The sequence below is a fragment of the Giraffa tippelskirchi genome, chromosome 2 (genome assembly GCF_054371585.1).
Source record: "Giraffa tippelskirchi isolate mGirTip1 chromosome 2, T2T-mGirTip1v1.2.pri, whole genome shotgun sequence".
NCBI lineage: Eukaryota > Metazoa > Chordata > Mammalia > Artiodactyla > Giraffidae > Giraffa > Giraffa tippelskirchi.
In genome coordinates, this window is record NC_137276.1 from 22,862,178 (window position 1) to 22,886,957 (window position 24,780).

The 24,780-nt window shown below is 39.2% G+C and overlaps 1 long non-coding RNA gene across 3 annotated transcripts in view; it reads left to right on the forward strand.

Moving 5' to 3' along the window:
* LOC145539474 (uncharacterized) overlaps window positions 1-24,780 on the forward strand; it is a 473,974-nt gene that overhangs the window by 322,153 nt on the left and 127,041 nt on the right. For 2 of the 3 annotated variants that reach the window (XR_014077844.1, XR_014077843.1), the window contains 3 exons: window positions 13,587-13,865; window positions 18,583-18,685; window positions 19,830-19,920. This is a non-coding gene — a long non-coding RNA (uncharacterized LOC145539474). Of the gene's footprint in view, window positions 1-13,586; window positions 13,866-18,582; window positions 18,686-19,829; window positions 19,959-24,780 lie in introns of those variants that run through there. The other variant, XR_014077845.1, reaches the window with a different exon arrangement.

The following is a 24,780-nucleotide window of genomic DNA, read 5'->3' on the forward strand; positions in this document are numbered from 1 at the left end:
GTTAAGTGAAAGAATAAATTTCATGGTATTTCCCCACTCATTAAGGATACTGCCAGATGACATTCTCTACATTTTCCCTTCTCCACACCCTAAGTTGCAGAGATAAATTCTACTGTCATTTTTATGGAAGCCTCTATATGAATCTGAAACTTTTATTATGTTAGCATTTGCATTGATAAATTTTCAAAAGTAGGTAATTTTAAAGTCTTGTAAATCACTACACTGGATTAATGAAGAGTGACAGGAGAAGGAGATGATCAGAAGCTATAGGGGTGTCAGGCAGTCTTTGCCCTCTTTCTGAGTATCTTAGCCAGCCCCTACTCCTTCCTCTAGCTCAACTATCTGAGCAGCAGTTCAGAATAATTTCAGCATAGGATTGGAAAATTGGTTATATCTCAGTTTAATAATGGATTAATAATGCTCTTTAGAATATGTGTTGTAAAGAATTCTGTGTTGTTTCTATATTGGCATTAAATCACTTGGAATATGATTGGCAATTGATGCATAATTATGCTCAACCTGATCTCTCTCTCTCTCTCTTTTTTTTTTCTCTCTCTGTCCACTAACTACTGTATGAAGTAGGTACTATTATCTTTACAGACCAGGCCTCTGAGGGAGTAGTGAAATTGGAAATCTAGGCCAGGAAGTCTGAATTTAGTACTCTTAACCCCTGTGCTATATGGGCTCCAGATTGTAGGGAATTAATGCTGATGGTGGCGCTAGTGGTAAAGAACCCACCTGCCAATGCAGGAGACAATAAGAGACCAGGTTCAATTCCTGGGTTGGGAAGATCCTCTGTAGGAGGGCATGGCAACCCACTCCAGTATTCTTGCCTGGAGAATCCCCATGGGCAGAGGAGCCTGGTGGGCTACAGTCCATAGGTTTACAAAGAGTCAGACACGACTGAAGTGACTTAGCATGCACAGCATGCACGAGACACAGATGCAGGACAGTCAGGTAGAGACTTTCGTGAGCTCCATCATATGCTCCTTCATACCCACTAGCCTCACTACTAGCTTAATTTAGATCCCTCCTTGTCTCTTTGACTTCCATAGTAACCCTAGGGGATAGTTGTAATTACTCTTACATATGCACCTTTAGGATGGTTAGATAACACTCAGGACAGTGACCGCTATAACCCTAAATAAGAAGAGCTCCAAGTATATTTTGCTCTTTAGTTAAGACATTGGCATTTGGAGAAGGGTTCCACAGAATCATAAAGGCAGATGCATTTGCAAGTCCCTGTTAAGTCTCAGCAATGGTATATTTCAATGAAGAAAAGTTAAAGGAACAAGTTAAAAAGAATTCTGGTTTCTGTGTTTATGTATATTTATTGTCAAATAGTATCAACTTCACTTCATTGAAGGTAAATATTTTGTGAACTCATTTGTGTTTATAATTCATTGTGTATCTTATTTCTCATCTGTCAGTTATTTATGCTTTATTTTGAAAGACAACAAATTCATAAAAATTATAGTATTAGCAAAACCTTCCATCAACCTCTTTTCATTATTCTGCATAATTTGTGTCTAGAGAATTTGTTTCAAGTTGATTTATTTTTATCAAACCTTTGCTTGGAAACATCTCTTTTCTGCTTATGACCAGCACAAATAAATCTTATTCTCCTCTTTCCCAATCCATTTCCTAAGCAACACACACAGATGGTCAATAGTTCACAAAAGTAAGCAACAGACCATGTAAATAGTCTGCAAATTATTACCAGTGCATCTTGGTAATAAAGCCAAAGTTCTGCAGAAGAGCTGATTGCATGTGCACACCTCCATATCATTTCCCCTAGGAAAGACAACAACCAGTCTCCCCAGTACTATGTGATTTCAGCCTATTATTAGCGTGACTGCTTCTCCACATCAGAGAAACATCAGAGAGCATCAGAGAAAGAAGCCTCAACTGGCAGGAAAGGGGTTCATTTTCTCTACTATTTTTTAGAGTCAGAAAGGTTTATCTATGAGAAATGAGAGGAAAGAAGATCTGTCAATGTGCCAAGTGGAAAGCCAGAAATGTGCCCACCTACCAGCCAGAAGAGAGGGAACACTCCATGACGTAGTGGAGTAAGCAAGGTCTATTACTCATACAGAGCCAGAATCAATCGTCTTTTGATCATTCACCATCTGTGAGACTCTCAAGTAGGTTGCTTAATATTTTAAAGATTATTTCTTCATCAGTGAAGTAGAGATGATGATAGTCAAGATTGTTGTGCTGATTAAATGAGATAATGTCCACAGTACTCTGGCTAAATGTCTGAATCAACATAGTTGTTCAGCAAAAGCCAGTTCACTACTGTCCAGTAGCTCCTAGCAGAAACTAAGATTTAATTTGAGTCTCAAATCCATCATTTTGGCAAAGACCTTCGGTTAACTGCAAATGAAGAAATATGGCTATAGGAGAAATATGGCTTCTCTTTTGTAGAATACTAGTGATATCAAGGCTGGTATTTCTCCTTCTTTTCATATGTACATGTATGGGTGTGTGTTGTGTGCTTGAGTAGGGTTGTCCAATAATTTCAAGGTCATTTTTCCTTTGATCCATTTAGCTCCCTCTAATTATTTAACTTGCCCTTTTGCATAATTTTACCCTCTGCTCCCCTCCAATGTACACTTGAGAAATCATCACTTTCCCATATTCCGTTCATTCAGTCTGGGTAAATAATATATCCTGGTTCTAGGGGTAAGCACATAATTCAGTCTCTTGCCAGTTAATGCTTTTATCGATCTTTTTATTATAGCAAATTCAAGAAGACCATCTTTTCCTTCAGAGATGGTGGGCCAGAATCTAACGTACAAAGAACTTTTCCCCAGAATGTGTCTAACATTGGGATAAAGGGCAGGGGAACAGATTTTGTTGGCATAATTTGAGTCCTTAGATCCAGCTATATATGAAGAATGTGTAAGCACAGGATGCTAAAGGATGAGAGACTTCTTTTCCAGACTGAGTTCAGGGTGCCAAAGATGTCTTCCCTGAGAGAAGTGTTTGTCCAGGGTTAGCCATGAAAAGGATGTAGGTAACGCTGAGTCTTGAAAAAGAAGTACAAGTGCACCACTGCATTAATATGGAAGAGGAGAGAGGTCTTGGCAATGGGAAGAAATTAAGAAAGACTGGAGGTGTAGTTTGATGGGGCAAGTATGTGGTGAAACATTTTTGTCATTGGCTCTTTCCTACTTTTCTTTTTAACTCATCTTCCCTTAACAGCAAAAGTGAATGATGAAAAAGATTTCCAAGAATTAGTGGAAATATTCAAGACTACATGTTTCTGAGGAAGGAACACTGAGTTATCTGGATGATAAAACATTCAACAGTTCAAAGAAATGGGTAGAACCAAATATCAATGGGGAAATAAATGAAAATACTATTTACTACCACCAAAGTGGTTCAAAATTCCTAGCAGAGACAGAGAGGACTATTTTCTTCATATATATCTGTGCTTAAACTGGTTTTTCATGCATTATGTAAAATATTCTCTCTTTCTCTGTTCCCTCCTTTTATCTATTCCTTTCTACCTCTTCTGGAAGACCCCAGCAAATTCTTCCCATATAAGCTCAGCCTGCAGTTTACACTGTCTTCCATAGCTATTATTTTGCCACTATCTGTATTGAAGTTCAATAAATATGTGTTGAATGAATGAATACATGAATATTAAATGAATGCATTGAATCATTTGTTCATTTATTCAGTAATTAACTATTGATTCCAGATTATTGGAAACTGAGGATTTGGAAGTAAAATCTTCATTCCTTGTCCTCAAGGAGCTCACATGATTGTTTACCGGTGGAGAGTTTCCTGAGAGCAGGATTTGTTTCTTCTAAATATTTCCCAAGATGAAATATTTAGAGCATGAATACAGTTTAATTGACTTACCCTATTTTGTGCATTATGAAAAAGGGGTCAAGTAATTTTCTTTTTTTTTTAATTTATTTTAATTGGAGGGTAATTACTTTACAATATTGTATTGGTTTTGCCATACATTGACATGAATCTGCCACTGGTGTACATGTGTTCCCCATCCTGAACCCCCCTCCGACCTCCCTCCCCATCCCATCCCTCTGGGTCATCCCAGTGCACCAGCCCCAAGCAGCCTGTATCATGCATTGAACCTGGACTGGCGATCTGTTTCACATATGATAATATACATGTTTCAGTGCCATTCTCCCAAACCATCCCACCCTCACCCTCTCCCACAGAGTCCGAAAGACTGTTCTATTACTAGAGAGGAAGTGGGGTAAAGCTGTGTATTTGGTGAGTTCCTTATGATATTCCATTCAATATCACAGTATAAACCATTCAATGTCACGGTAATCCAAGTCTATGCCCCGACCAGTAACGCTGAAGAAGCTGAACTTGAATGGTTCTGTGAAGACTTAACAAGACCTTTTAGAACTAACATCCAAAAAAGATGTCCTTTTCATTATAGGGAACTGGAATGCAAAAGTAGGAACTCAGGAAACACCTGGCGTAACAGGCAAATTTGGCCTTGGAGTACAGAATGAAGCAGGGCAAAGGCTAATAGAGTTTTGCCAAGAGAATGCACTGGTCATAGCAAACACCCTCTTCCAACAACACAAGAGAAGACTCTACACATGGACATCACCACATGGTCAACACCAAAATCAGAATGATTATTTGCAGCCAAAGATGGAGAAGCTCTATACAGTCAGCAAAAACAAGACTGGGAGCGGACTGTGGCTCAGATCATGAACTCCTTATTGCCAAATTCAGAATTAAATTGAAGAAAGTAGGCAAAACCACTAGACCATTCAGGTATGACCTAAATCAAATCCCTTATGATTATAGAATGGAAGTGAGAAATAGATTTAAGGGACTAGATCTGATAGAGTGCCTGATGAACTACGGACAGAGGTTCATGACATTGTACAGAAGACAAGGATCACGACCATCCCCGTGGAAAAGAAATACAAAAAAGCAAAATGGCTGTCTTAGGAGGCCTTACAAATAGCTGGGAAAAGAAGAGAAGCGAAAAGCAATGGAAAAAAGGAAAGATATTCCCATCTGAATGCAGAGTTCGAAAGAATAGCCAGGGGAGATAAGAAAGCCTTCCTCAGCAATCAGTGCAAAGAAATAGAGGAAAACCACAGAATGGGAAAGAGTAGAGATCTCTTCAAGAAAATTAGAGATAACAAGGGAACATTTCATGCAAAGATGGGCTCGATAAAGGACAGAAATGGAATGGACCTAACAGAAGCAGAAGATATTAAGAAGAGGGGGCAAGAATACACAGAAGAACTGTACAAAAAAGATCTTCATGACCCAGATAATCACGATGGTGTGATCACTCACCTAGAGCCAGACATCCTGGAATGTGAAGTCAAGTGGGCCTTAGAAAGCATCACTACGAACAAAGCTAGGGGAGGTGATGGAATTCCAGTTGAGCTATTTCAAATCCTGAAAGATGTTGCTGTGAAAGTGCTGCACTCGATATGCCAGCATATATGGAAAACTCAGCAGTGGCCACAGGACTGGAAAAGGTCAGTTTTCATTCCATCCCAAAGAAAGGCAATGCCAAAGAATGCTCAAACTACCGCACAATTGCACTCATCTCACATGCTAGTAAAGTAATGCTCAAAATTCTCCAAGCCAGGCTTCATCAATACGTGAACCATGAATTTCCAGATGTTCACGTTGGTTTTAGAAAAGGCAGAGGAACCAGAGATCATATTGCCAACATCCGCTGGATCATCGAAAAAGCAAGAGAGTTCCAGAAAGACATCTATTTCTGCTTTATTGACTATGCCAAAGCCTTTGAGTGTGTGGATCACAATAAACTGTGGAAAATTCTGAAAGAGATGGGAATACCAGACCATCTGACCTGTCTCTTGAGAAACCTGTATGCAGGTCAGGAAGCAATAGTTAGAACTGGACATGGAACAACAGACTGGTTCCAAATAGGAAAAGGAGTACGTCAAGGCTGTATATTGTCACCCTGCTTATTTAACTTATATGCAGAGTATATCATGAGAAACACTGGGCTGGAAGAAACACAAGCTGGAATCAAGATTACTGGGAGAAATATCAATAACCTCAGATATGCAGATGACACCACCCTCATGGCAGAAAGTGAAGAAGAACTAAAGAGCCTCGTGATGAAATTGAAAGAGGAGAGTGAAAAATTGGCTTAAAGCTCAACGTTCAGAAAACTAAGATCATGGCATTTGGTCCCATCACTTCATGGCAAATAGATGGGGAAACAGTGGAAACAGCGTCAGACTTTATTTTTTTGGACTCCAAAATCACTGCTGATGGTGATTGCAGCCATGAAATTAAAAGACGCTTACTCCTTGGAAGGAAGGTTATAGCCAACCTAGATAGCATATTTAAAAGCAGAGAGATTACTTTGCCAACGGAGGTCCATCTAGTCAAGGCTATGGTTTTTCCAGTGGTCATGTATGTATGTGAGAATTGGACGGTGAAGAAAGCTGAGCACCAAAGAATTGATGCTTTTTAACTGTGGTGTTGGAGAAGCCTCTTGAGAGTCCCTTGGACTGCAAGAAGATCCAACCAGTCCATCCTAAAGGAGATCAGTCCTGGGTGTTCAATGGAAGGACTGATTTTGAAGCTGAAACTCCAATACTTTGGCCACCTCATGCGAAGAGTTGACTCATTGGAAAAGACCCTAATTCTCGGAAGGATTGGGGGCAGGAGGAGAAGGGAACGACAGAGGATGAGGTGGTTGGATGGCATCACTGACTCGATGGACATGGGTTTGGGTGGACTCCGGGAGTTGGTGATGGACAGGGAGGCCTGGCGTGTTGTGATTCATGGGATCGCAAAGAGTCGCACACTAATGAGCGACTGAACTGAACTGAACTGAACTTATGATATCTGCTATGAAAGAAAATTGTAGGGCTCCAGACGTCCTGGCTTGTTGAAAGCTGAGCACTTTGTTTTCATACCACAGACCTGGGGAAACTCTCAATACTGAAATCCCGAGGTGGGGTTCCGGTTTACAAGTGAGAGGGTGCCTGGGATTGAGCTATATCATCTATAGTGTGAACAAATATTGATATCCTTATAAGAAGTTTAATTGTCCCTTTTGGCTGCAATGTGAAATGATATAAAAGCTGGGAAGAGGGAAGGAGTCTTGCTTTCAGTTATATAAATGTTTAATGCTAAAGTTCTAAATTATCCCAGTGTTAATAGTTTTGTCTGAGTCATAATTCATAAGTCAGACTTGATCAACTTTGAATATTTTAACCAGATATGAGCTACCATTATGTATTCATTGTTACATTATAAGATACTTGATCATTAGAATTTTTCTGTTTATAGTGGAATTTTTGATTTTCTATTTTTTGATAAATAATATGTAGCACAAAGTGGAAGGCAGATGAAGGATTTTTAGTCCTTCTTTTTCAGCTTTTGATTGGGAAAATTTCCCTAGTTTCTCTGTGCCTCTGTCACCTCATCTAAAAAATGGGGTAATATTCCTGGTTGATTGAGCTGAAAGTTTATTGATTCTGTGAGGACACTGTCATGATCACTCCCTGCTCTTAACCTACTTCTGAATCATTCTTTTCTTTGTATGTTGAATCCTGAGACAATCCTTCACATTTTCTTTTCTCCCTAGGTTGTACAATTATTGAGGCCAAAGACAAGGCCTTATTTGTTATAGTCACAACACAGCGTAGGTACTAGTTAATGTACTTGGGAGAGAAGAGAGAGAAGGAGGAAAAATAATATTTATTCATTTACTCATTCAATAAATACATACAGGAGAAAGTATCATATGAATCCAGGTATTAGTAGTGTTTACACCAGTAAGACCATGTGATTTCAACCTTAGCTGTCATTGTGCTCCTCTCCTGGGAGAGCAGCTTATGGGTATTATATCCACTTTATCATCTCAAAACTCTTAAAGTCCTAAAGCAGTGAAGCATATCTAAACATCTACTGAATAGATTGGGGAAAGGGAAGATCAAGCTGGAAATAAAATGACTGACATAAACTTTTCCTAGTGCACGTCTCTGAGTACTAGTTTTCTCCAGCAAATGTAAGCAGGATTCCTTGATGTCTGTGAAAGAGCATTCCCTCTTAGTTCAGTCTTCTTTTTGTTCTCTAGAACAAGTGTTTTATATATTTTATATATTAACAAGTAAACATTATAAAGATGGAGTGCAGTTGAAAGAATGTATGTTTTGGAAAGAGTAGATCCTAAGTTCTACCACCACATCTCTACCACTGATAATCTAGGCCTGAAGAAAAATCACTTAACTTCTTTGAACTTCACCTTTCTCCTCTTGAATATGATATAACAATACATACCTCATGATGACCCTTGAAATAATGAATGGCAGTAGCCTGATCTGTATGTAAGAAAAGGGATAAGAAATAAAGACTCTAAAATGTTTAACATTCTAAGATGCCAAGATTCAGAAATCAAATTTGAATAAAATTTACTATTTAACAAATATTAGTCTGTTCTGTCATAAACCTAAATGTAAATGTATCTGTCTTTATCTAGTTCTTTGTTGGTGGGAGAGAACTGTACTCACTTTAAAGTCAAAGTCAAGACCTGACAAACTCCCCAGCACCTAGAGTCCAGTCTTGGTAGTCACCTTTGGTCCAGGAGCACCTGCTGCTTCCCACTGGATCACACATTTCTGATAGAAGTGTTCTCTATGGATGGATGATAGGATGTCTCAGGTCATACCCCAAGTCAGGGAGCTGTTTCTAGAGTTAGCATGTTATGTCCTGAGATTCTATAATCACTCAGCATCTTCTCTTCACAGATTTAACTTCCTTCCAAATGACCTAATGTTGTAGATAAATGCTTCCTGTGGTATGGGAATTTATAATAGGCAGTAATTAATTACAGGTTAAGAAAATAAAGTAGGAAATAAGGTAGTGGTTTTAAAGTTCTAAACAGAGTCAAGGGTTGAATCTAAACAAATTGGCTTCCTGATGAAGCATCCCTCCAGGGGCCCTGCACGACCTTTTATTTTAATAAGCATTTGCCAAGACTAGAAGCTTTTCTAGGCTACTGCCACCCAGTTACCATAAAAAAAAAAAAAAAAAAAAAAGGCTGAGGAGTCTAAACTCTGTAACAGATCCAAGGTTGCTGGATTCAAAAGGATATTATACCAAAAAATTACACTGCAGTCTGGGATAATTAATTTTTCCTTTCTCCAAGTTACCACCCAAGGGATCTTATTAGAATGTTATGATTGTGTAGAGTTGAGACGGAATGGAGGGGATTTGCTCTGTCAAAAGTCTGTAAATTAAAACTGAGGCTTCCTCATCTTCAAATCTGTTCTACTATAGCCCCACTCAGCCAGGGAATTAAGAAATTTCTGTGTTTTTGTCAATTATGGAGTAACTTCTGTTTCGATTATTGATATCATAAGTGACCCTTTGATATTCTGAATCATTGAATTAGCCATTCAAAGATGGTCTTCTCTTTTAAGTGCTCATTATAAAGAACCTGCCTGCCAAGCAGGAGATGGGAGTTTGATTCCTATGTTGAGAAGATCCCCTGGAGAAAGAAATAACCACCCACTCCTGGGTTGTATTTCTGGCCTGGAAAATCCCATGGACAGAGGAACCTGATGGGCTACAGTCCATGGGTTGCAAAAGAGTCAGACATGACTTAGCAACTAAACAACAACATATCTTTCTACTTAAAGAAATAGGACATGCACATGCAAGAGATTACCTTGTGCTGTATGCTTTTTAAAGAATTGGATAAAGTAGTTCTAATATCACCAGTGGCTACTGTGATAAGTGAAGATTTCCCAAAAGAAGTGGCAGTTAACCAATATTAAAATAAATAGGACTTTGATGAGTGTGAAAAAAATTATGTGGCCATGGTAAATAAAATCTCTATTAATGCAGAATAGAGCATTTGTGGAATATTAATATCCTAATATTCTATTAGATATTTTGAAAGCAAAAAAATGTTTGGTGGTATAACATTTTTGGTTTCCCTTGTGGCTCAGTCTGTAAAGAATCCACTTGCAATTCAGGAGACCACCTGCAATGCAGGAGACCTAGGTTTGATCCCTGAGTTGGTAAGATCCCCTGGAGAAGGAAATGGAAACCCACTCCAGTATTCTTGCCCAGGAAATCCCATGGACAGAGGAGCCTGCCAGGCTACAGTCCATGGAATCGCAAGAGTTGGACATGACTTTAGCAACTATTCACCTGAACCACATAACACATTTCATTTCTACAGGTAGGAGTTGGTGTCTAATTCTACATGCCTGGAATATATCCTGACCTTGGTGACGTGCTTATAGCAAATAGAGTGTGGCAAAACCATGCCTCACAACTTCCTTCAAGGCTAGATCATAAAATATGTTAAAAGCCTTTGCCTAGCTTTCTCTTTTAGAACCCAAAATTACTATGTAAGAAATCTGTCTGCTCTGAAGTTGCTATGCTGGAAAGACCACATGGATAAACTACTAGAGAAAGATGAAAATGCTTGAGGAGATCCAGCTGATTCATCCCCCGGGTCTGGGTATTCCCAGTTCATGTACCAGACTTGTGGATAAAGAAGTTTTTGAGGCAGCTTCAGCCCCAGCTGATGCCTGTCTTTAACTGCAAAGATGCCAAGCAAGGATTGCCTAGCTTAGTTCAGACAGCACCAAGAGCTATGAGAGACAATGATAGTAAAGGCTTGATCTTACCTCTAAGTTTGGTGTATATTATTGCATAGCAATAAATAACTAAAATAGGAGAATAGTGACAGGAACAGCATGGCTGGAGAAAAAAATATATGTATCATGCTGGGGATAAAAGTAAAATAAAACTGGAAAGTATGGTTAGACCAGACTAACAGAACCTTGAATGTTGGGCTAAAGAGTTCAACATTTTCTCTTTAACAAAAATAAAATATTTGGCATCTTCAGAAGATAATTATGGTAGGATGGTACAGACAATCACTTGGAAAGAGGTGACCAAGTCTTGGCAAGATAATTATTGGAAAGCTCTAAGTAGTACCATAAAAACCCTAAAACAGAGGAGTGCTAGAAATGAAGATAAATAGATTGACTCTAAATTCATTTTTTAAAATCCCATTTTATTTTATTTTTTTTAAGATTTATTTATTTATTATTTTCTTGGCAAAGCCTCAAAGCATGTGGGATCTCAGGTCCCCTAACAGGGATTGAACCTGTGCCCCCTGCATCAGAAGTCCAGAGTCTTAACCACTGGACCACCAGGGATGTCCCCTTAAAATCCCATTTTAACTTGTGGCAGATCAAATACTCCTGACTTATTCTTGTTTTATTATCTGTATAGTGTCTCACACATGCTGAGCACGTGGTAGTCCCACTACATATATTCATGGGCAAGAAAGCGATCATGGCTTAATAAAAATACTTTGGGATTGATAGAGGGGGGACTTGGTTCTGTTATTGGTTTCACAAATTACTGATCATGTAAAAATTAAATAAACTCCATGGGACTCATTTTCTTCTGTTGTAAATGCAATAATATTGCATGCCTCAAAGGCTTGCTGCAAGCATCTAATCTTCATTTTAAATCTCTCCTTGGCCAATTATATATTACCTCTGCTATGTTGTATAGGCAGACCCTTCTAAACTCAAGTCTCTGCCCCCCAATCTGCCCCCCAAATTCAGAACAATATATTCACCTGTCATGGCCTAGTGATAATTCAGAATGGAAATCAAAAATAAAATTAGCCATCTCCTTGTTTCAAATCCTCCACTACCACACAGTCTAAAATATGCTCCTTCAAAGGGGCTATGACTTAAGTGAAAACTAAATTCCAGTGACAAAATCTGGCCCCAGTGAAAGACTATTAGAGGAAAATTGTTTGATTTTGGAAATTGTCTGTCACTACTTACATTTTTTATCTCATACCCAACTATCTCTTCTAATCAAATTTAGATGTAACCAAGTTATCTAGTGAAAGCAGTGACTGATTTTTTTTTCTTGGGCTTCAAAATCACTGTCAATGGTGACTACAGCCATGAAATTCAAAGACACTTGTCCCTTGAAAGGAAAGCTATGACAAAATTAGACAGTGTATTAAAAAGCAGAGTTGTCACTTTTCTGACAAAGATCTGCATAATCAAAGCTATGGCTTTTCCAGTTGTCATGTACAGATATGAGAGTTGGACTATAAAGAAGGATGAGTGCCGAAGAATTGATACTTTTGAACTTTGGTACTAGAGAAGACTCTTGGGAGTCCCTTGGGCTGAAGGGGATCAAACTAGTCAATCCTAAAGGAAATCAACCCTGAATATCCATTGAAAGGACTAATGCTGAAGCTGAAGCTCCAATACTTTGGCCACTGGATGCAAAGAGTAGTCTCATTGGAAAAGACTCTGATGCTGGGAAAGATTGAAGATGAAAGGAGAAGGGGGTGGCAGAGGATGAGATAGATGTCATGACTGACACAATGGACTTGAATTTGAGCAAACTCCAGGAGGTAGTGGAGGGCACAGGAGCCTGGTGTGCTATTGTCTACAAGGTCACAAAGAGTCAGACACAACTTAGCAACTGAAAGACAAGTTACATCTTGTACTTTCATTTATTGTTTAAATATGAATGAATTAATGAATGGCAAGATTGATGTGCAGTGTAAACATGTGTAACTGATGGATTTATGCTCACATTAACATACTTTAGCTCACCTACAGCTAACTCAGCTGCAGTCTGAAGGAAACAACAAATTGTTAAATAAAATATGTAACCAGGACACCTGATAATGCCTTAGACAGTGTAGGTATCTGTGATTATATACCCGTTGCCTGTTGTCTCCAGAATATCTCGATTTTCTTTACTTAGAAAACACAAAGTATCTATAGTAGCTATGGGGATTCTCTGAAATCACAGGATGAAAACTCAAATCATAGTTGACACATGGGATTCTGAACAATATTAATTTGGACTTCTGAATTTGAAGGAAATCAGGTGACACAGTTGAGTCCATATTTTGTAACCAAAGTGTTACAAAATGGATTATAAACAAACCATAAGGAAATAGAGCTGTGATGATTTCCCCTTGCTGATGAAACTTGGAAAGGGATTTTAGACCAAGAATCTCTTTGTACCTCTGGACCTTACCAAGTTCTCTTTGTACCTCTGGACCTTATTCTGTGATACCCCTTGTCAAGGAAAACTCTAAGCTAGATTTCAAATCAATCTTAGTTAAGATTACAGCTGAGATAAGAACTTCCCTTCTAGTCTGAATAATTGAACTTTTACTCAGTGTGGGCCTGATGCATCATTTTACATAATAAGGGATGTGGAATAAATTGTAGCTCTTCAGCCCAGAAGCTTCTTATAAGTCAGTGAGATGGAAAGTTTTGAAGAGTTTCTTCTGCTCATTTTCTTAGTGGCTGGTTTTTTTTTTCCATTTTTTTTTCCTTTCTTTTTTTTAGCAGCCTGAACTGATTTACATTTTATATTTGGCAGGTTTGGAGGCAGCTGGGGCAGAGCCTAGGTTTACTGAGGGTGACTGAAGAAGCTTAGGCTGATGGAAAAGCACAAGCCAAACTCTAATCTGCATAAAAGGAGGCCTGGTTGACACCACCCAATATGTCACCTGTTTTCTGGGCATCCAAACTGGCTTCTGTCTTTCTTTTCAGATGATCATCTACATGAAGGTTCAGCTGTCTCTGATTGCAAGGAATAAGTCATGACTAGCAGGTGGTGCTAGTGGTAAAGAACCCATCTGCCAATGCAGGAGACATGAGAGACACAGGTTTGATCACTGTTTCGGGATGATCTCCCAGAGGATGTCTTGGCAAGCTCCTTCAGTATTCTTGCCTGGAGAATCCCATGGACAGAGGGGTCTGATGGGCTACAATCCATAGGGTTGCAAAGAGTCAGACACCACTGAAGCAACTTAGCATGGCATGCACAAGGTAATGCTACTTACTTCTGTACCGTAGATATAATAAAAGTGAAGTCATTACTCCTCTCAAAATCCTTAAGAAATCATTCTTTAGGAAATGGCTAGAAGGACCCTAGATCATAATAAAAATATATGAATTTTTTTTCTAGTAGTCGGAAAAACTGATACTTATATAAACTAAACTCATTATCACAAAAATATTTCAATGCAATTAGAGGCAATGTTTACCAAATAAAGCTATTTAATAACTACATTTGAAATGTGTTATTCATCTAAAGTGCTAAGCATAAGCTATAGTCTCACTTACTATCAATCCCAGAAATGCAAAAGATAATATTTCTAAAAGCATAATGTTTCTTGAATACAATGAAGACAAAGCTCAGTAGATAAGTAACAAAGAAACTTCCTGGTAATGATAGAAATTGAAAGGAAAAGGGCTGATTCCAGTTCCAGTAACACCAGAATGCTTTGTATTATATTAAACCTCGTTAAATAAAAATTTTAAATTCTAGAAAAAACTCATAAAAATACATTTGCAAGTACTATAGAACGAGAAAGAGCAGGCAAAAATGTGAGATTAATTGGGCTTTGAATGAAGGAAAAAACATTGTGTGACATCTTTGTTTTATAGATTTTATCCTTGGGAGGCACTCCACATTATTATGACATACTTCTACTTTAGAAAACTATAGGATTATGGATGTGATGTGGTAGATGACATAAACTTCAGCTGCCATAGTGACTGGAAATTGAGAGAATAACTCAAAAAAGGAAAGAGCCACAGTTGGGGCAGCTCCGATATTTACATATGCTGCTGCTGCTGCTAAGTCTCTTCAGTCGTGTCCGACTCTGTGCGACCCCATAACGGCAGCCCACCAGGCTCCCCCGTCCCTGGGATTCTCCAGGCAAGAACACTGGAGTGGGTTGCCATTTCCTTCTCCAATGCATGAGAGTGAAAAGTGAAAGTGAAGTTGCTCAGTCATGCCCGACTCTTAGCGACCCCATGGACTGCAGCCTACCAGGCTCCTCCGTCTATGGGATTTACCAGGCAAGAGTACTGGAGTGGGGTGCCATTGCCTTCTCCGAGTACTATGTTAAGCAGCACGTATATCTAACTTATTCACTTCCCCCAAACTCAGGAGCCATGTGTCATGATGCTTATGCCACAAATGGGGGAACTGAGTCCAGAAAGGTTAAGTGACTTAACGTTACTATAAGTTATTGCATATGAACTAGTCTCAAATCCATAGCCGACCCCTGAATTTCACATGTACAGGGAAAACTCCAGAAACTAAACAGAAAGCAGTCATGGAAAAACTGAAAATACTGAGTAGAAATTTTAGCTTCTCACTACAGCAGGGGAGGGCTTCCCTGAAAGCTCAGATGGTAAAGAACCTGCCTGCAATGCAGGAGACCCTGGTTGAACTCCTGGGTTGAGAATATCCCTGGAGAAGGGAATGGCTACCCACTCCAGTATCTTGCCTGAGAATTCCATGGACAGAGGAGCCTGGCGGGCTATAGTCCATGGGGTCACAAAGAGTCGGACATGACTGAGGGACTTTCACTCACTCACTCACAACAGGGGAAAATGAATGAAGAGTTTGGAGTTTGAATCCTACAAATTAAACAGGTGTGGTAAGAACACTGAGGTTTCCATTGAAACATCAGAGAGGCTGAGTCTTAGGAATAGAGACTGGATCCCAGCACTCAGAATTCACCATAAGACTAAGGGCAAATCTGAAGGAAGGAAAACAACAACAACAAAAAAAAAAAACCCTAACAAAGTATAAGCAATGCAAAATTTCAATGTGATGAACTAATAATTTGGTTGTTAAAATGAGCACTTCAAAGGAAGATAGCAGAGGCCAGAGTCTACAGTGTACCATTTAAAATGTCCAATGTACAGTCAAAACTTTTTAAAAATGTGAAAAAAACAACTATTTTTGCTAGGATTGAGAGAAAAAGCAGTCAATAGAAAAAGTGTCACTATGACAGAGTTGCCAAATTAGCAGAAAAGAAGTGATCTCAAGGTGAAAAATCAACAGATTAATTACTTGTAAAACAAAGTAAATGGGAATTCTAGGATCTCAGAGTGAAATATTTCAATTGGAAAAACGGACCAATTGTCTTAACAGTCAATTGCAACTGCAAAAGAAAATAGCCTCCGGGATAATGATCAGTAGAAATTACTCAATCTGAGAAGAGTGAAAAATAGATGAACAAAGCCTCAATTACCTGTGAGATGAGTACCAGTGACTTACCACGTATATAATAGAACCCCTAAAAGAAGAGGAGGGAGACGTAGTGGATTGCTTACTGAGAGTTACAATAAGTATCATGCATTAAGAACTTACCATGTTCTAGGCATTATACTAAAGCCGTTTCATACAGAACACCACTTTTAGTTCTATCAACTCCATGTTTTAGGTATTAGTACACCCCAGTTTTATAGATGTGTAAAATGAGACTCAGAGAATTTAATTGAGTTTCCCAAGTTCCTACAGTGACAGAGAAATCTAAATGCCACGCACACTTTGAGTCTGACCAACCCTCATGCTTGTGCATCTGCCACATATTACCTTCCATTAATGTAAGTTTTTTGAATTATTTCAAGCATTCTAAATCTACTGCTGGTGCAGTTTTAATGGAGATATTATTCCTCATCCTCTACTGACAAACTAAGAAGGAAGTATTCCAGGCATCATCTTGTCACAGCAACATTTTTCAGATTGGAAAAAAAAAAGAAAGTGTCATGTTTGAGAGCCAGTTCTTATGCTGCAAGAGCCAATTATACATATCTTTTTCCAGGTCCATGTTTAGTCGCATTGGGCTGGTAGCTTGAAATTGGCATGGTACAACATTTATACTGTTCTACCATTGGCAAATATTATAAACTGGAGCTTTATTTCCACTCCCATACTAGTTCCTCTCCCTCTCTACAGAGCCAGCTGTAAACATTTGCCAGCATACCACTGACATTTAACAATATACCTCTGAGTCCTGTCCTAATGACTTGAAATAAAATCTATTTTTCCATAAACATGCACACTCACACACAAAAATCAAAGATAACATTTATCTTCATGTGCCATATACATCAAGAGGCAAATATTATCAATTTAGTTTTCTCCCTATATGTGGGTGCCACTTTCTTCTCTGTATTGACCCCATTTCAAGCAGACTCTTACTTTGTGATGAAAGATGGCTAGAGAATTTCCAAAAGAAACAAGCAAACAACATCCCTCTCTTGCTCATTCCAAACACATCCTAAGATTAGTTTTATCAGTTCTAAGTTTGTTCCCTAATTATCTGTGCATCCAGTTTTGTGGCTAAGGGAGAGGCTTAATCCTAAATCACACGCCTCTCTCTGGAGCTGGAAGAGGGGTCAGCCCCTCCCAAGGCACAGAACTTGAGATAATAGAAACTACACTTCCTCCAAGGGAAGTGACATTTTTACCAAAGAGGGATTCTAAGTTGCACAGCTGAAATAATAGCAAACATTCACTGCAGAACACAGCACATACATGAATATTCTATCTTAAACCATGGTGTGAAATAGAAATCAGTGTCATTCCTAGGCCAAGGCATGAGAGAAGACTGATAACACCTTTCCAAGACTAAGGGGTCTTGTGACCCCTCTACCACATGCGAGTCTTTTTATGCCCACTGGCGGCTTCTCTCACACAACATCTTTTTTGCCACAGAAGTATTTGAATAAGATCTCAATCAAATTTCTTAAGAATCTGCCTGCAATGAGGGAGACTTGGTTTCGATCCCTGGGTTGGGAAGATCCCCTGAAGAAGGGGAAGGATACCCACTCCAGTATTCTTGCCTGGAGAATTCCATGGACTGTATAGTCCATGGGATCACAAAGAGTCGGACATGACTGAGCGACTTTCACTTTCCTTTTCCTTTCAACCAAGTTTCTTAGTGACCGGATCTTGTGCACATTGTACCTTAGTGCAGTCTGGACACCTAGCACAGTCCCAGAGCAGTGTGGATGAATGACGCTAACCTGGTTATGAAGAAGGAATTCATAGGGCCCGGACTCCATCTTAGGCCTGTTTGTGCTAATCATGTTCGGCCACCTCTCTATTGGACTCTGAACTCTGTGCTTAGTGCCTGTGGAAACGACAATAGAAGGTTTTTTCTGTAACCTCGGGCTTATTGATTATTGACTGTTTGGAATGTAACCTGGGGCTTATTGATTATTGATTGTTTAAACACATAACACATGAATGATAGGGTTATTGTGATTGTATTTACCTTTCCTTTGTTTATGTAAGTCACAAGGAAATTGGGTGGTGGGTTTAGACACGTACACATGGGGTATAAAAGATTTTCACAAATGCTGGTCTGGGTCCTTGGCTAAGAGGAGACTCTGCCTTGGGCCCGCCGGTGTAATAAACTGCACTTCACTATCTGCATCGTCCTTCTGAGTGAGCTTGTTTCCCGGAATGCGTGGCTATAACAGTTAAAGGATGGGGAAAAAAAAAAAAGGAAGAGCAAAAACTTTATTTTTCTAATGTTACAAGAGAATAAGAAAGAACATGAGTTTAATCTTCTGTGGGTTTTTCAACCACGATCTGGGGTTTAGCATAAGAAATATTAAATGCAATCTGAAACCTTGAAACATAATGTGAATCTATGTTTTAGTCTTATTTAAAATGAATGAGGCTGCCAGTTCCCGTTTCAGCAACAATATTTTATAAAGCTCTGCTTTGTAGATTGATCCTGCTGCACACATGGATTACCAGAGAGGTACTGCTCGAGTTTCCAAAGCAGAGGAGTGGTCCTTTGAGACGCAGCTAAAGAATCAAGAAGAGGCAGGTAAATCTCTGGCTTTCAACTTATTTTTCCCTTTTTCACATCCGCTTGCTTTTTCAATAGGGTCACATTGCTCTCACAAATGCTTCCTCTGCCTTGGATATGTTTACTATCTCCTTTTGCCCAAAATGAAGCTGGTCTACATAATTCCAGACCAGGGTCGAGGTGAGGACAAGAGACTCTGTTGGTCAAACGCATGGTCAAATTTCACTACTATAAAAAGATGTGTGTGTTCTCTATGTTGGATCAAGAGGCCACCTTTTCTCAAAAACCAACACCATTTGAAGTCACTGCATCTCAGATCTTGTGATTATGACTTTGGGCAGCACTTACACAAATGTGTATGATCTTCATCTTCAATTGTTGTTGTTTTTAGTCGCTAAGACATGTCCAACTCTTTTGAAACCCCATGGCCTGTAACCCACCAGGTTCCTCTGTCCATGGGATTTCCCAGGCAAGAATACTAGAGTGGGTTGCCATTTCCTTCTTATGGGGATCTTCCCAACCCAGAAATGGAACCCGCATCTCCTGTGTGGCAGGCGGATTCTTTATCACTGAGCCAAATACATCCTCTCAACTCTCCATTAATCTAAACTTTATTACAACTTCAGATTTATTCATACCATTCTTTTTCCCACGGCAATATCTCTTTCTCTTTCATCCATCCAATCTACATCCTGATCACATTTTAAGACCTTCCTCATATCATATCCCCTCCTTCTCAAACCATTAGCATTTACGATAGCTGATCACTGATACCCTATAGGACTCCTGTTTACAGTGCTCAGTCGTGTCTGATTCTTTGCAACCCCCCACCAGGCTCCTCTATCCATGGGATTTCCCAGGCAAGAATACTGGGGTAGGTTGCCATTTCCTCCTCCAGGGGAACTTCCCAACCATCAGCGTGATTCATTTTAACACTTAATCATGATTTTTTTTTCTTGTGTATTTTTTTGTGCTTTTTTGTTTTATTTTTTACATTTCTAGAGCCAAGGCCACCTCCACACACCTAAAGAGCTGGCCCCACAATTTTGTATTCCTCATTATAATAATGTTTGTTTCTGTAGTGACCCCAATTACTTCCTTGTACATTATCACATTTCTCTTAACAACTGATTTCTTAATTCTCAAATTTGATGTATTTCAGTATTATCCAGGGGGATCGAAAAAAGAGAAAACAACTCATTCCTGGGATTTATTCCTGAGATTTCAGTTCAGAAGATCTTGGACAGATTCAGGTACTATGCTTTCCTTTTCATAAAATTAACCAAAATTATTCTGAGGCTCATGAGTCAAGACTGAACTCTGAAAAAATGTTTATATGAAACTTTTTATTTATTCTTTCCAGTGTATTCCTGAGTCATTAGTAAATTGTTGTCCTAAAAAAAAAAAAGAGAGAGAGAGAGAGAGCATCCTGCTATCTACACAGCCGCACAACCCCCCAAATTTTAAGCATTAAAAAGAGCTAAGCCTGAAAATAGAAGAGATTTATCTTCTGAATGTGAAGTTTAAAGACACCTCTGGGCCTGTAGATGCTGAGTGACCCAAATTCCTCTCACAACTGAATTGTCCTGATGGAAGGGTTCACAGAGAAGGGTCATATACTTGGATGGCCAATCAGTTACACAACACTATCAGAATTTTCAAAGAATATTAGCTGGAATCCTGGGCTATCATTTGCCTAAGAAATAATGTAATATGATTATGAATTGGAGTGGATTACTTATGACCATTTAGAAACACAAATCGGTGGAGAGTGGGGTCATCTCACAGGTATAGGTTTCTTCATATTTATTTACCTTATAAGAAGCATTGGGAGTCACGTAGGAAGTTTAGATGTTTCAGTGGCTCATCCAGTGCCCACTAACAGCTCCAGTGAGGTTTTCATTTGTGAAGTTCCAGAGAGTATGGACCAGGGAGGCTCAGGAGAATGGTAGCAGAATGGTTACAATATCAATGGGCCATCCTGGTTCCAAGAGACATGAGTCCTGACGCCCAGTCTCTATAAATTAACGATAGCGATCTTTGTTAGACCCTTTGCTAAAAGTTTTTATTCATTTTCTCGTTTGAGTTTCCCAACAAAATTACTATGGTCAATTTTTCAGCTGAAGAAACCATGTTACAGAAGATTAAATGATTTGCCTAATAGTGCAGAGCTTGTAAGTGGTAAAATGGGGGTTTGAAGCAGGCAGGCTAATTCAGAGACTACACCAGACTACTAAAATATCGTGTAACTGCTTCACATTTTAGAGATCTCAGATAACTTAATCTATATACACCTATTATATACAGGTACCTATATGCTATATTCTATATATATGCTATATTATATACGGGTACCTGTATTCTGAGTACTGCATAGGACTAACCTATATTTCAAGTAAAACAAATCATACAAGAGAGGCAAGATAAAGTTAAATGCCTACAGTGCCCTGACACATAATATGGAGGATATAATTCCAGTTCAAAGGTAAGAAGCATTTACCTCCAACCCATTATGACTATGTGGAAATGCTGATCTAAAATTGCAAGATCTCTTAATGTTGTTTTCTGGAAAAGTATGTGAAATATTTGAATTTTAAATATTAACTAAAAAGACTATTATAAATTTAAAAAAATTCTCTAGAATGCTAGCCTGACTTCTATGCATTATACAAATGTAGCCTTATTCATAGAAATAGGCTTTGTACTAGAAGAGAGGAGGAAATTTTTTAGCCAACCAGGATCTCTGAGGTCTTGTCCCTATAATGGATCTGAGTGTGAGGTATCTTCACTGTATATTTTCTTAACATCTTCAATTCTAAACCATTCTAAATCTTAATATTCTATAGAATATGAGAAATCATATCCTTGATCTTGAGCAACTTACTTTATTGATATGATTGAGGGTATGGAAATCACATAAATAAAATTGATAAAATTGATCTGAAATTTCTTTTGCAAAAGCTCACAGAAAGAACATACTCCCTACCTGTTAGAAGCAATTGGAAATAAAATATTAAAAAAATTAAACCTTCTCAGGCATAAATTATAAGAGAACTGTAAGAAAAAGGTCACTAAAACTCTACCAGTAGGAATATATTTGAGAAAATTGTTTAAAAAGAAGCTAATATTCTAGGTAAAGGATTTTGTCAGAATGCATAGCCATATGGGAGAGGAGACCCAGGAAGTTAAGTGTTTTCAAATAGCTATAGGGTGTTTTAATGGAGAGAAGATTCAAATTTTTCCTTGATAGATCTAAGGGTTAGAGTTAGTAGTGATTCAAAGTCAGCTTTTGTTTTGGTAAAGGGAAGCACTTCTCAAAACTATCACATGTAGATAAGTCTGTGCCAAGAAATAGTGAGTTCCTTGTCACTAAAAATATATAAAGCAAAGCTAGAGGAACAAACATTGGGACTGCTGAAGGAGGCATTTGAACATTAAAAGGTGAGGTGAATATAGTGCCAGTTTACAAACCCGACAGCTCATCAAAATCAACAATATCTTGAAACATGGAATTATAAGAGAATCTGATTCACTAGGTCTAGGGGGAGACTAGAACTTGTGTTTAGGATAAGCAGTGGCTTCCCCGGTGGCTCAGATGGTAAGGAATCTGCCTGCAATGCAGGAAATTCAGGTTTGATCTCTGGGTTGGGAAGATCCCCTGGAGAAAGGAATGGCTACCCACTCCAGTATTCTTGCCTGGAGAATCTGATGGACAGAGGAGCCTGGTGGACTACGGTTTATAGTGACTACAGGTCACAAAGAGTCGGACGCAACTGAGCGGCACAACACAGCACAGTACAGTGATGGAGTAGGAAACCTACTACATATGCTGCCGAATGCATGTTGCATTGTATTTAAGAAGAAAGTTGCCCCTGGAATTAAGGATTCTGGAAAAGCAGAGAGGAGGTGACTCCAGAAAGATAGTACCACCTGTGGTAGTTTTGTGAGCCATGGCTCATGTAAAGTCTTCTGCCTCACCCAGAATAGTCATGATTACCCGTCTCCCAACCCACCCTAGAGCACCCAGAGCCTCCCATAGCCTATGAATGAAATTCATTCAAACGACAAGAATAGGGAAGAAGGAAGCTGCAAAAGAAGAATCTTTGGGGGAAAAAAGATTTTCCAAATGCAATGATATTTATCTGATTAATGCCTTGGCTGCTTGCCTATATCTTCACTAAGAGGCACACAGAATTTTCTGAAAAAGAGCTGATTGAGCAGGAATGCGGTGGATATGTAAAGCACACTCAATAACAAACACAGTCATGGTGACCAGTTTCAGAGGAGGGGCAGTGCTCATGGCATTACAAATTTCCATTTCTGATGCCTCCTCAGCAGCAGAAAGGCAGCAAGGGCACCTTGTGATGATCAGATGGCTCTGTGAAACTCTAGTTTCATTTTCCCTCCAGGATAGGGCAACGGAAATAAGAAAGACTTTTTTTTCTCAGTCCAAAGCAGAACAAATTTTGCTAAATTAAAAATGATTCTGGACAAGTAAAGGTCAGTCAGATCTTAGGGCTCTTTCTTCATTAACAACAAAAATCAACATCCAGTATTGTTGCTTCAAGCTCTTTGTTTTTTTTTTTGTTTGTTTGTTTAATCAAATGGAGGTTCTGGCAGATGCCATCAGCAGAGTCCGGTGAGGCTCGTGTTATATTACCAGAATCATAAATGGCCAGCTTTGCGTGCGTGCTCAGTCATGTCTGACTGTTTGCAATGCCATGAGCTGTAGCCTGCCAGACTCTTCTGTCCATGGAATTTTCTAGGCAAGAATACCAGAGTATTCTTTACTCTAAGAGGATTTTCCTGACCCAGGGGTCAAACCTGCATCTCCTCCATTGGCAAACAGGTTCTTTACCACTGAGCCACCTGGAAAGCCAGCCAAGAAAAAAGCCAAAAGCCAATCTTGTGTGTGTGTGTGTGTGTGTGTGTGTGTGTGTGTGTGTGTGTGTGTGTGTGTGTGTGTATAGGCTTCCCTGGTAGCTCAGACGGTAAGGAATCTGCCTGCAATGCGAGAGACTCAGGTTCAATCCCTGGGTTGGGAAGATGCCCTGGAAAAGGGGAGTGGCAACCCATGGAAGTACTCTTGCCTGGAGAATCCCCATGGACAGAGGAGCCTGGCAGGCTACAGTTCATGTGGTCTCAAACAGTCAGACGCGACTGAGTGACTTACACACACACACACACGCACACACACACACACACACATGCACATATATATACACAGTCATATAATAATACTGTAACTATATATATACTCACATAATAGCATATCATAGGGCTTCCCAGGTGGCACTAGTGGTAAAGAATCCACCTGCTAATGCAGGAGATGTAAGAGACATGCATTTGATCCCCAGGTTGGGAAGAGCCCTGGAAAAGGGAATGTCAACTCATGCCAGTACTCTTGCATGGAGAATTCCATGGTCAGAGGGGCCTAAGGGCTACAGTCCTTGGGATCACAAAGAGTTGGACATGACTGAAGTGACAGCTTGTACACACACATACACTCATATAATAGCATTATAACTATATTTCAATGTTTTGAATAATACTTTTCACTAGAGATTGACCTTTCTGGAAATAGCAATGGGGCAATTGTACAGTATAATTTTGCTTACTCAGGTTCGATGATCTTCAGAAATAAGACTGTAACAACAAAGGAAATCAGATGGCCTCTGACACATGGTGACAGTTCTCTTTATGAATTGGACCATGTTGACATAATCTTTGAAGCGCAGAGTATCTGTGAGGTATCAAGAGAAACTATCTACAGATCTTGTAAATAAATGTAATCTGGATGGCATAGAAAAAGATTAAATAGAAAACCAAGTTGGAGACTTTTATAATGAGGCAGTAACAGTGTTGTTGAAAAATTAACTGAGACATATTAAAAATTTTAAGATTTTATTTGCGCAAAAATCTATTTGGATTAAGTTCAGTTCAGTTCAGTTGCTCAGTCATGTCCAACTCTTTGCGACCCCATGAACTGCAGCACACCAGGCCTCCCTGTCCATCACCAAATCCCTGAGTCCACCCAAACCCATGTCCATCGAGTCGGTGATGCTATCCAGCCATCTCATCCTCTGTCATCCCCTTCTCCTCCTGCCCTCAAT